This window comes from Orcinus orca, chromosome 8 (assembly GCF_937001465.1).
Source record: "Orcinus orca chromosome 8, mOrcOrc1.1, whole genome shotgun sequence".
In the NCBI taxonomy this organism is placed as follows: domain Eukaryota; kingdom Metazoa; phylum Chordata; class Mammalia; order Artiodactyla; family Delphinidae; genus Orcinus; species Orcinus orca.
The window spans coordinates 47309612-47322631 of NC_064566.1; positions in this window are offsets into that span (position 1 = coordinate 47309612).

Below are 13020 nucleotides of genomic sequence, written 5' to 3' on the forward strand. Positions count from 1 at the left end.
TGCAGCCCCTCCATGTTGGAGGTCATCAACAGGACTTGACAACCAGCTGACCCTGTTCCAGAGAGCTGGACGTTGGCAATTGGAAGCTCTTCATCTCCTTCCCATCCTTGGAATGTACATTCCGCCCACTGTTCCCACAGTAGGAGCCAGTTTCAAAGACGTAGCCTTGAAAGAGCAGTGTGTTGTTGAGACCATCTGGACGGTATATGTGACTGAACCCAACTAAGGCCTCTATATAAACTTTTAAGACTGTGGCAGCCCAAGACAAGCCTCTTATGTAAGTTCCCTTCCTTGTTAAAACTGTCACCTACCAGTCTGAAGTGGTCTGCCTCTTTCTTTGGCCTCTCCTTTCCATCATGTATGAGGGCTAGTTAGTGAACAAACACTTGCCAACTTTCAATACCCTTGGGTTCATCCACTCTTTTAGTCTTGCAGGAGATAGAAGGAACATTCATGGGGATTTTTTGTTTTTTAAACATCTTTATTGGAGTATAATTGCTTTACAATGGTGTGTTATTCATGGGGATTTTGAAGAGAATGGAAAGAAGGGACTATTTACCAAGGTAAAGGAAGGTTAAGGGAACCCACAAATGATGTTGAGATTCAGAGCCTAGTAAAAGCATTAAATAAAAATAAAGCTGTTAATACCTCTAGACAGGAAATGGTAAAAAAGGAATGAGAGTTACCAGAGAGCAGTGAAGGCTGGAGCTGTAGAGCTGTGGCAGAGGGTTCCCTGACAGGAGTGCAAGTTGTAGTGGGACCAGGCACTTCCAGAACCATAGTGTCAGGGCAGGGAGGAAGTCAGACACACCTATGCTGGCCTGTCTTTCCCCATCCCTCTCATCGGCTGGATCCAACCAGAAACTAGAGGCCGGAGCCTGAATGATGCAGTGTGTGTGTGTGTGAGTGTGTGTGTGTGTGTGTGTGTGTGTGTGTGTGTGTGTGTGTGTGTGTCCACAGCCCACTTAGACACAGAGCAGAGCAGAGAAGAGCAAGAATAGATTGCTGTGAGGTCATAAAGAGAATACCCGGGCTTCCCTGGTGGTGCAGTGGTTGAGAGTCCGCCTGCCGATGCAGGGGACATGGGTTTGTGCCCCGGTCCGGGAAGATCCCACATGCTGTGGAGCGGCTGGGCCCGTGAGCGATGTGCTCCGCAATGGGAGAGGCCACAACAGTGAGAGGCCCGTGTACCGGAAAAAAAAAAAAAAAAGAGAATACCCAGGGCATATACTGGTGTTTGTTTCAATTAGTTGGGGCCAGGGTACAGGATATGTTTTATATAATATACTGTATTAAAAATTGTAGTACCTGAGCAGAAGAATCAACCCAGGACTGCTGTTCTCTGATGGGGGGGATTGTGGATGTGAAAGACACTAACTAATAGAGATACAATTATAGTTAAATTTTTATTTTACGTAAACTTTATATATTTATATATTAAGAACATTAACCCTTCATTTCCTAACAAATCTGTATTTTAACTTGCATTTTATTTTTAATTTGGCTATTTTCCTTAGCATATAGAACATTTTAAGTTATATTGTTATATCTGTCATTTTTACCTTCATGATTCTACCTTTAATATCATACTTAGAAAGTATTTTCCTATCCCTAAGTATTTCTAAATTTCACCTAGTAATCTGGTACTTTGTGACTTTTCTAAAAAAATCTACTGTGTTATTGAAATATCCATAAATTTATATGTATCCGTGTATATCAGTTTATAAATATTTATGTCAGATATATATTCATGTATCAATTTCTTTTCCATTTATATGCTTATTATTTCCCTTGGCCAGTATACCCCCATTTTAATTATTACATTGTTATTTTTATGATATATTTTTAATCTAATAAAGTAAAGTTACTTTCATTACTCCTTTTTTCTCTTTAAAATTTTTATTTTGCAAAATTAACAGAGAAATATTTGTACATTATTTTAAAAATCTAGAAAATACAGTGAATCAACATAAACATGGAGAATATCCATACTCCCACCAACTTAGAGAAATATTGGTACTATCTTAGAGAAATATTGATAATTGGGTGTATGATCTCGCAGTCCCCCTTTTTTGTTTATAGGCTTTCTGAATTCTAGGCATACATATTTTTATTTACATAACTTTAATTCAGAAACTTGTCTGAATCCTCTCTTTAAAATTTAATAAAAGACCATGGACATCTTTCTATGCAAATACAGATAGTATTCCATTGTATAGATGGTCCTGAATTTATTTATACATGTTCTTAATGTTGGGCAATTAAGTAGTTTCTAATTTCTTTCTCACTATTTTACAGAAAATTGCAGTGGATATCCTTGTTCTTTGTACTAGTTAGGGTTCTCCATAGAAAGAGAACCGGCAGGATTGGTTGATTGATTGATTGATTGACTTATTAGAATTGGCTTATATGTTGGCTCATATATTTTCATGGAGATTGAGAAGTCCCAAGATCTGCAGTCAACAGCCTAGAGACCCAAGAGGGAAGATGGTGTAAGTTACAGTGAGAACCAGAAGGTTTAAGCACCAGGAGAGCTGATAGTGTATGTTCCGGTCTGAAAACTAGCAGGTTTGAGACCCAAGAACTGATGGCTCAGTTTGAGTCTGCAGGAAGGACAAGATTGCTATACAACCTCAGAATAGGAAGAGTTTTCTCATTTGTGGGAGGGTTAGCCCTTTTGGTCTCTCCAGGCCTTCAACTGATTGGGTGAGGCCCACCCACATTAAGGAAGACAATCTGCTCTACTCACTCCACCAATTCAAATCTTAGTCTCCAGAAAACACTCTCACAGACACACCCAGAATAATGTTTGACCAAATATCTGGGCACCCTATGGCCCAGTCAAGTTGACACATAAAATTAACCATTACATGCTTGTATGACCTTTTTCCTTAGAATAAATTCTTAGAAGTGCTATTTTTATGTCAAAGAAATTATATTTTTAGCTTTGATAGACATTGCCAGATTATTCTCCAGGAAGGTTTTACTCCTACTGTTATGAAAATGCTGTTTCGCCCACAGTCTCACCAGCATTAGTGGTTTTTATTTTAAAATTTTGGCTAAAATGGGTGATGGGTGAGAATGAATATTTCACTATTATTTTGGTTGTATTGTTTTGGTCTGGAATAAAGTTGAACCTCTAATCCTATATGTATTTTCTTTTTTTATGTCATGTCTGTGTTTATATATAAAATAATAAACATGCAATTAAAATATGTAGATGTATGATATATTTTATATTTTTATATATTTGTATTTTTATTTGTATATAAAGTATATAATAACTTGGATACTTATTATTTTATTGGCTTGTGAGTACTTTTTATACAATATGAATAGCAAATTGAATTGCATAGACCAGATATTTTTCACGACTGTTGCCTTATAATTTCTTTATGTCTTATATATATGTAAAACACATAAGTGATTCAAATACGTCATCATTTTCCTTTATGAATTCTAGTCTATGTGTCATCTTAGGAAAAATCATTCCTACCTAAATACATTGAAATATTGAATAAAGCTTTCTTCATTTGCTATGCCCTTAGAACAATTTCCAGAGACTTTAAGTCATTTTTTAAGAAATTATTTTCACCACTTTTGCTGGGGAATGGGCCTTTGGAGCTCCACATGCTGTCATGCAGGAAGTAGAACCCTCTCATTATTGTAGTTTTATTTGCATTTCCTTGATGGCTAATGATACTAAGCACATTTTCATATGCAAATTGTCCATTTGCATACTTTGTCAGATAAATGTCTGTTCAGATCCTTTGCTTATTTTAAAATTGAGTTATTCATCTTTATTTTTCAGTTGTAAGGGTTTTTTTTAATATTTTCTGGATACAAGATCTTTATAAGATACATGATTTGCATGTATTTTCTCCTATTCTTTGGTTGCCTTTTCATTTTACTGATAGTGTCCTTTAATCCTTTAATGCACAAAGGTTTTTAGTTTTGATGATGTCAACTTTATTTATTTATTTATTTTTGGTTGCTTGTGCTTTAGGTGTCACAGCTAAGAAACTGTTGCCTAATCCAAGGTTGCCAAGATTTACACTTACGTTTTCTCCTAAGTTTTCATAGTTTTAGCTCTTGCGTTTAGGTATTTGACTCATTTCAAGTTAATGTTTGTACATGGTGTGAGGTAGAAGTCCTAGTTCATTCTTTTATATGTGAAGATCTAGTTATCTAAGCATCATTTATTGTACTTTTACTAAAATTATTTAAATCTCTAAATTAAATCAATAAGAATTATATATTGTAATATTACATTTTCTCATTGTGGAATATGATATGTCGTCTCCATTTGTTCATAGAGAAGAGACAGTAGATAGGGTCTCTTTTTGATAAGTCAAGAAAATAGTGATGTAATAAATAGAGTTTTGGGGTGGCCAATAAAAGTACTAAAAGGGATTTATTGCTTTTTAACTTTCTACTCTGTGGTACTTTTGCAACTCTTGAAACCATGTGCTTGGTTTAGTCTTTGAATTAAAATATGAGGCAATACATAAAAGTGTATATGCTCTGTGACTTAGCAATTCTACTTTTAGGAATCTTATTCCAGAACATTCATTATCCAACTGTTTACTACAACAATATTTGTAACTGAAAACATGAAAAATTATTATCAATAGGCAAATGATTAAATAAATTGTAGTACTTCCATGTTCTATCCTGTGTCCTGTGTAGTTGGAATCATTTAGTCCTCCCCACCTTCCTGCCTTGGCCCAAGAAATAAGAATATTCATCCTTTAAGAAGTATGGGAAAATGGTTTCCACATTTCCCTCCATCTCCTAATGACATTTGGAGGTATGAGAAGAGGGATGATTTATCTGATTGGTGAGACCAGAAAAGACTGGATTAATCCTTTATTTTTTCTTTCTTAGATCTATGCATGTTCTCCTGTATCTCTGCACTAAGTCTTCTAGGGGAAGCTCTTTCATGGTGGGAAAGAACTGAAGAGGTCTAGTTGTCTGGGTATATTTAGTTGGGCTTCTGTAATTCAGACTTATAAGTAGTTCAGATTCAAATTTGAGTGAAAAAAGCATATGTATGTTCATGTATACATATTTATAGATTATATTAGATATCATATTTAAGAAGGATTATATTTGCATATGAAGTACATATTTATATAAAGCAGGAGAGATTTGGAAGTATGAGTATCAAATTGTGAACTCGTTTTTTTTTCTTTTGAAGTATAGTTGATTTACAATGTTGTGTTAATTTCCAGTGTAAAGTGATTCCGTTTTATACATAAATATCTTCTTTTTCAGTTTCTTTTCCCATATAAGTTATTACAAAATATTAAGCATAGTTCCCTGTGCTATATAGTAGGTCCTTGTTGTTTATCTACTTTATATATAGTAGTGTGTATATGTTACTCCCAAATTCCTAATTTATCCCTCCACCCCTCACCTTTCCTCTTTGGTAACCATAAGTTCGTTTTCTATGTTGTGATTCTGTTTCTGTTTTGTAGATAAGTTCCTTTGTATCATGTTTTTAGATTCCACATATAAGTGACATCATATATTTGTCTTTCTCTGTATGACTTACTTTACTTAGTATGATATAACTAGGTCCATCCACGTTGCTGCTAATGGCATCATTTCATTATTTTTTATGGCTGAGTAGTATTCCATTGTTTATAAATACCACATCTTTTTTTTTTTAACATCTTTATTGGAGTATAATTACTTTACAATGGTGTGTTAGTTTCTGCTTTATAACAAAGTGAATCAGTTATACATATACATATGTCCCCATATCTCCTCCCTCTTGCGTCTCCCTCCCTCCCACCCTCCCTATCCCACCCCTCTAGGTGGTCACAAAGCACCGAGCTGATCTCCCTGTGCTATGCGGCTGCTTCCCACTACCTATCTGCTTTACATTTGGTAGTGTATATATGTCCATGCCACTCTCTCACTTCATCCCAGCTTACCTTTCCCCCTCCCCATGTCCTCAAGTCCATTCTCTACATCTGTGTCTTTATTCCTGTCCTGCCCCTAGGTTCTTCATGAACTTTTTTTTTTTTAAGGTTCCATATATATGTTTTAGCATATGGTATTTGTTTTTCTCTTTCTGACTTACTTCACTCTGTATGACAGACTCTAGGTCCATCCACCTCACTACAAATAACTCAAATTCGTTTCTTTTTATGGCTGAGTAATATTCCATTGTATATATGTGCCACATCTTCTTTATCCATTCATCCGATGATGGACATTTACGTTGCTTCCGTGTCTTGGCTATTGTAACTCTTGTAAGTAATGGTAGGAACGAGTAAGAGGAAGTTTTACTTTTTATCTCAATGTATTGTTAGAATATTTTAATTTTTACAACAGTGTATTAATATAATTTTTAGAAAAATTAAAAAATTGAAGAAAAAAGCTCTGGAGGAAAATACAAGAAGGTTTTTTTTTTTAACATATTCATTGGAGTATAATTGCTTTACATTGTTGTGTTAGTTTCTGCTGTATAACAAAGTGAATCAGCTATACCTATACATATATCCCCATATCCCCTCCCTCTTGTGTCTCCCTCCCATCTTCCCTATCCCACCCCTCTAGGTGGTCACAAAGCACAGAGCTGATCTCTCTGTGCTATGCGGCTGCTTCCCACTAGCTATCTATTTTACATTTGGTAGTGTATATATGTCAATGCCACACTCTCACTTCTTCCCAGCTTACCATTCCCCCTCCCTGGTCCTCAAGTCCATTCTCTACGTCTGCGTCTTTATTCCTGTCCTGCCCCTAGGTTCATCAGAACCATTTTTTTTTAAAGATTCCATATATATGTGTTAGCATACGATATTTGTTTTTCTCTTTCTGACTTACTTCACTCTGTGTGACAGACTCTAGATCTATCCACCTCACTACAAATAACTCAGTTTCATTTCTTTTTATGGTGGAGTAATATTCCATTGTATATATGTGCCACATCTTCTTTATCCATTCATCTGTCGATGGACACTTAGGTTGCTTCCATGTCCTGGCTATTGTGAATAGTGCTGCAATGAACATTGTGGTACATGACTCTTTTTGGATGATGGTTTTCTCAGGGTATATGCCCCATAGTGGGATTGCTGGGTCATATGGTAATTCTATTTTTAGTTTTTTAAGGAACCTCCATACTGTTCTCCACAGTGGCTGTATCAATTTACATTCCCACCAACAGTGCAGAAGGGTTCCCTTTTCTCTACACCCTCTCCAGCATTTATTGTTTGTAGATTTTTTGATGATGGCCATTCTGACTGGTGTGAGGTGATACCTCATTGTAGTTTTGATTTGCATTTCTCTAATAATTAGTGATGTTGAGCATCTTTTCATGTGCCTCTTGGCCATCTGTATGTCTTCTTTGGTGAAATGTCTATTTAGGTCTTCCACCCAATTTTTAATTGGGTTGTTTGTTTTTTTGATATTGAGCTCCATGAGCTGTTTGTATATTTTGGAGATTAATCCTGTCTGTTGCTCCATTGGCAAATATTTTCTCCCAATCTGAGGATTGTCTTTTCATCTTGTTTATGGTTTCCTTTGCTGTGCAAAAGCTTTGAAGTTTCATTAGGTCCCATTTGTTTATTTTTGTTTTTATTTTCATTACTCTAGGAGGCGGGTCAGAAAAGATCTTGCCATGGTTTATGTCAAAGAGTGTTTTTCCTATGTTTTCCTCTAAGAGTTTTATAGTGTCCAGTCTCAATTTAGGTCTTTAATCCATTTTGAGTTTATTTTTATGTTTCATTTCATTTATATTTCATTTCATTTCATTTCATTTCATTTCATTTATATTTCATTCTTCTACATGTTGCTGTCTGGTTCTCCCAGCTCCACTTATTGAAGAGGCTGTCTTTTCTCCATTGTATGTTCTTGCCTCCTTTGTCATAAATTAGGTGACCATATGTGCATGGATTTATCTCTGGGCTTTCTATCCTGTACCATTGAGCTATATTTCTGTTTTTGTGCCAGTACCATACTGTCTTGATTACTGTAGCTTTGTAGTATAGTTTGCAGTCAGGGAGCCTGATTCCTCCAGCTCCATTTTTCTTTCTCAAGATTGCTTTGGCTATTTGGGGTCTTTTGTGTTTCCACACAAATTGTAAAATTTTTTGTTCTAATTCTGTGAAGAATGCCATTGGTAATTTGATGGGATTGCATTGAATCTGTAGATTGCTTTGGGTAGTACAATCATCTTCACAATGTTGATTCTTCCAATCCAAGAACATGGTATATCTCTCCATCTGTTTATGTTGTCTTTGATTTCTTTCATCAGTGTTTTATAGTTTTCTGAGTACAGGGCTTTTGCCTCCTTAGGCAGGTTTATTCCTAGGTAGTAAGCTTAACACTTTAAAATAATAACCCTGTGTTACTTTTGGTTATGATTCATAAACAATAATGAAAATATATTAATATTTGTTTCTCATCTTAGGGAATTGCTACCCTCTCTTGACTTGTTTATTACATTTGGGAAAGTTTTAGTGTTTCCATTATAATTAACATGTTGCTGTTTTGGTTTTTGTTCCAATTATATTAACCTAGTTTTTATTTATTTATTTATTTATTTATTTATTTTTTTCGGTGCACGGGCCTCTCACTGTTGTGGCCTCTCCCGTTGCGGAGCACAGGCTCTGGACATGCAGGCCCAGCGGCCATGGCTCACGGGCCCAGCTGCTCCGCGGCACGCAAGATCCTCCCAGACTGGGGCATGAACCTGCGTCCCCTGCATCGGTAGGCGGACTCTCAACCACTGCGCCACCAGGGAAGCCCCTAGTTTTTATTTATATTTAACCCACTGAAATAACCTTACCTGATCATGGTGTTGAGTGTTTAATATATTGTTGAATTCAAGTGCCACACATTCAACTTAGGAGTTTTGGGTCTAGCTTGTGTGTGTGTGTGTGTGTGTGTGTGTGTGTGTGTGTGTGCGCGCGCGCGCATGTGTGCGTGTGTGCGCTTGGTAATGCCATCAAGGTTATGATAGTCTCAAAGAATAGATTTGGAAACTATGTAAATGATACTGCTGCACCTCCCACACTTCTGCTGTTTTTAACAGTGGGATATGATTAGCATTATGCATAGTTCAAGTGCCAGGCACTGTGTTCTCATATTCCTGTTAAACTGTTAGTTCCTATTATACAGCCTCTTCCTGTGTAATAGTGTCTTTTCAATTATAACTTTTTCTTTGATTAGATTTTCTAGAGGTGTTCTTATTTACTGAAGTTTTAATTTAAAAAACCCAGCTTCTAGAATTATTTGTGTATTCTATCATTTTCCTATTTTCTAAATAGTTTCCTCTTTTCTCCTAACTTCTGACTTACACATTTATATATTTTGTTGCTTTTCAAACATTTTGAGTTGAATGTGCAGTTTATTTTTTTATTTATTATTTTCTAGGTTTTATAATAATAGCTTAAATAATTATGCAGTTTTTCTGAGTACTGCTCTGATCAGAAGGGACCCTTATTTCCTTATTGTATCCATGATACAACTTTGATTTCACCCCAGTAAGGGGGTAGGAATGGAGTGAGGTGTACATGTATAAACTAGATCTAACTTGTTTGGCTTATACATTTATGGTAAAATTATTTTAAGTATTGCTTTTTTATGTTCTCCATATTGAGATTCTATTTTTCTATTTTATTTTATCTTATTTATTTTATTTTCTTCAAGATTGCACTGTCAGATCCTCTGAGAAGATGAGATACATAAAATATCTATCATGGGCTTCCCTGGTGGCACAGTGGTTGAGAGTCTGCCTGCCGATGCAGGGGACACAGGTTCGTGCCCTGGTCCGGGAAGATCCCACATGCCACGGAGCGGCTGGGCCCGTGAGCCATGGCCGCTGAGCCTGCGCATCCAGAGCCTGTGTTCCGCAACGGGAGAGGCCACAACAGGGAGAGGCCCACGTACCACAGAAAAAAATCTTATCATTTCTGCCTGCATCTATCTAGAGCAGTTTAAATACATGGTGGTTGCCACCATTGTTATGACACTCCTAGCCCCACTTCTTGCAGAAACCAAATACTTTTAATTCTCAAATATTTAAAATATGTACTAAATGAAATATATTCACTGGACATAAATTAATACACAAATGTTCCCTGCATTTCACAAACAAACTGTGTGTACTTATCTTTGTCTCAGTGTCTGCCTCTAGGGAACCCAACCTTCACTTTATATGGACTAATGGTACAATACAGAGTGAAGATGTAAAAACCATTAATATTGTTCTATTTTTATTATGGAAAAGTTCACAGTGATCCAAAAGTAGACAGAATGTGGTAATGAACTGCTATTACACAGCCCTCAGATTCAACAGTTACCAAGTTAATAAGCAAGAACACCTGTGGGCCAAAATACATAGAATCAAAGTATATAAAGCAAAATATCAAAATTGGGAAAGAGGGTCTTCCCTGGTGGCACAGTGGTTGAGAGTCTACCTGCCGATGCAGGGGACGCGGGTTCGTGCCCCGGTCCGGGAAGATCCCACATGCCGCGGAGCGGCTGGGCCCATGAGCCATGGCCGCTGAGCCTGCGCGTTTGGAGCCTGTGCTCCGCAGCGGGAGAGGCCACAACAGTGAGAGGCCCGCATATCGCAAAAAAAAAAAAAAAGGGAAAGATGTCAGAATAATGGTGAAAGATTTTAATATAATATTTGACTCATGAATTAGCCAAAACCAAATAAAGATATAAGTATCTTTGAATAATTTGACATTTATTCTTTCAATAATTTTATAAAAATATTTGCCATTCAAATAGATAACACTCCTTTTTAAACATTTTTCTAAAAATTGGTAATGTAATAGCCATATAGAATATGTAATTAATTCCATGAAGTAGAAGTGTGACACATAACATACTCTCTGACTATAATTCAATAAAGCCAGATTTATTAATAAAATGTTAGTTAAAAACAATCTAACCACTTGGAAATGGAAGAAGATTCTTCTGGTTTATTTTTGGTCAAAATGGAAATAAAAATCCCAATAAACTATTTTAAAGTTATCATCAATGCTAGAAATACAAATCAAAGTTTATGGGCTGAGGCCAAAAGTATTCTCAGACAAAGAGTTCGTAGCCATATTTAATAGACACTGGTTATTCTTTTTTGGCCTTTTGGCATCTAAATCCCCTTCCAATGCTTTGGAAATTCTGGTCTTTCTCATTGTACTGGGAGGAAGAATACACCTTCCACTGAAGAGGTGGAAAATGCCAGGTATTTTTGTAACTTCCTATGCTGTTAGAGCCCAGACGTGCATCCTGTGTTTCATCTATCAAACATACCTTATGCAAACTTTGAATCAGAAGTTCTTAATACAAAGACACAGGGTAGCAGAGGATTCACTCACTGCTAGTGGCAGTAGTTGCAGCAAGATCTAGTGGACAGGACAGCCTTCTGAGGGATCTGTTCCGCCTGAGGATGACCACACGATCCCTTCTGCATCTTCTTTCACCTCTTCTTGGAACCATAGTTTGGGTTTGGTGGGCCCCTGAACCAAGGTCATTCCTTCAATAAGGTGGTCTGTGACATGGCATCTGGTTTGACAAAAAGAGTTAGTCCAAATGAACTGAGTCAGACCACATTGGGAACTGAAGTTAAACCAATGAGGTAAAGAAGGGGCCATGTGGTATCATGCCACCAATCAATCATTATGAAGATGTGGAAATTATTAATATAATGAAGGTGAAAGAGTAGAAGTCATGAAATATGTGAAAGCTATACAAAGTAGATGGAAAAATAAGTGAGTTAATGGTGAAAGGAGGTGGCTTGGGTGTGTAACAGGTCGCTAACTGAATCATGTAAATGGCACCCACATACTCACATACTGGACACCCTTTTGCTCAAAACTTTCCAATGGTTTCCCTGCTCACTCAGAATCATTACCATGCTTACAAGGCCTGCATGCTCTGACCTCTGCTATGTCTCTGTCTCATTTCCCGTCACTCTCTTTCCTGCTAACTCCACTTAACCACATCCAGTATACCAACCACACTTCTGCCTCTGGGTCTGTGTACTTTCTATTTCCCCACTGCTTGGAGTACTTTCTTCAGATGCTCTCCTGACTCACTTCCCTCAGGTTTGTCTTCAAACACCACCTTTTCAGAGAGGCCTTGCCCGACCATCCTATCTAAAATAGCTGCTCCATCCCCATCACTTTCTGTGATGGGGATGGAATAGCTTTATCCTACTTTATTTTTCTTCTTAGTCCTTATAACCACCTATTTATTTATTTGTTTGTTTATTGTTTGCTTCCCCAATTAGAATGAGATCTTTATTTTTTGTTTTGGGGAGAAGGGGGAGCTGAAACAGAACTGTGCCTGGAATACAGTAGGTACTCAATAAATATTTGTCAAATGAATAAATGGACTGAAAATAGATTAATTACAAGATCTTTTTATCCTTCTTTACAGGTAGCTGATCTCCTCCCCGACTCTTACCATGTTTACAGAATGTTCATTAGCAAGGCTTCCAGGTCCCAGGTAAAATATTGAAAATTTATTAAAGCTTTTAAAAAAGCATTTTCGTTCTGATATTAAAGGTCAGTTAGAGAGAAAGTCTTTTCACTAATCACCTTAAAGCAAAGCTTATCCGTTGAAACTCTTCCCTACATTCACAGAGTTGCTAAACAACATTGTAGTGCCTTACTTTTCAGGATGGACCAGAGAGGATCATCAGGCATTTGATAAAATCCTCTATGAAAGAGAAGCCAAGAGTAACAAACAGGAAGAAAGTCTTTGGGGAAAGTGGAGATAATACAAAGAACAGAAGAAAGCTGAGACGGTATTGTATCTGTAAAATAAGAACAAGGGCTTCCCTGGTGGCGCAGTGGTTGAGAGTCCGCCTGCCGATGCAGGGGACACGGATTTGTGCCCCGGTCCGGGAAGATCCCACATGCCGCGGAGCGGCTGGGCCCGTGAGCCATGGCCGCTGAGCCTGCGCGTCCGGAGCCTGTGCTCCGCAACGGGAGAGGCCGCAGCAATGAGAGGCCTGCGTACCGCAAAAAAAAAAAAAAAAAAAAAAAGCCT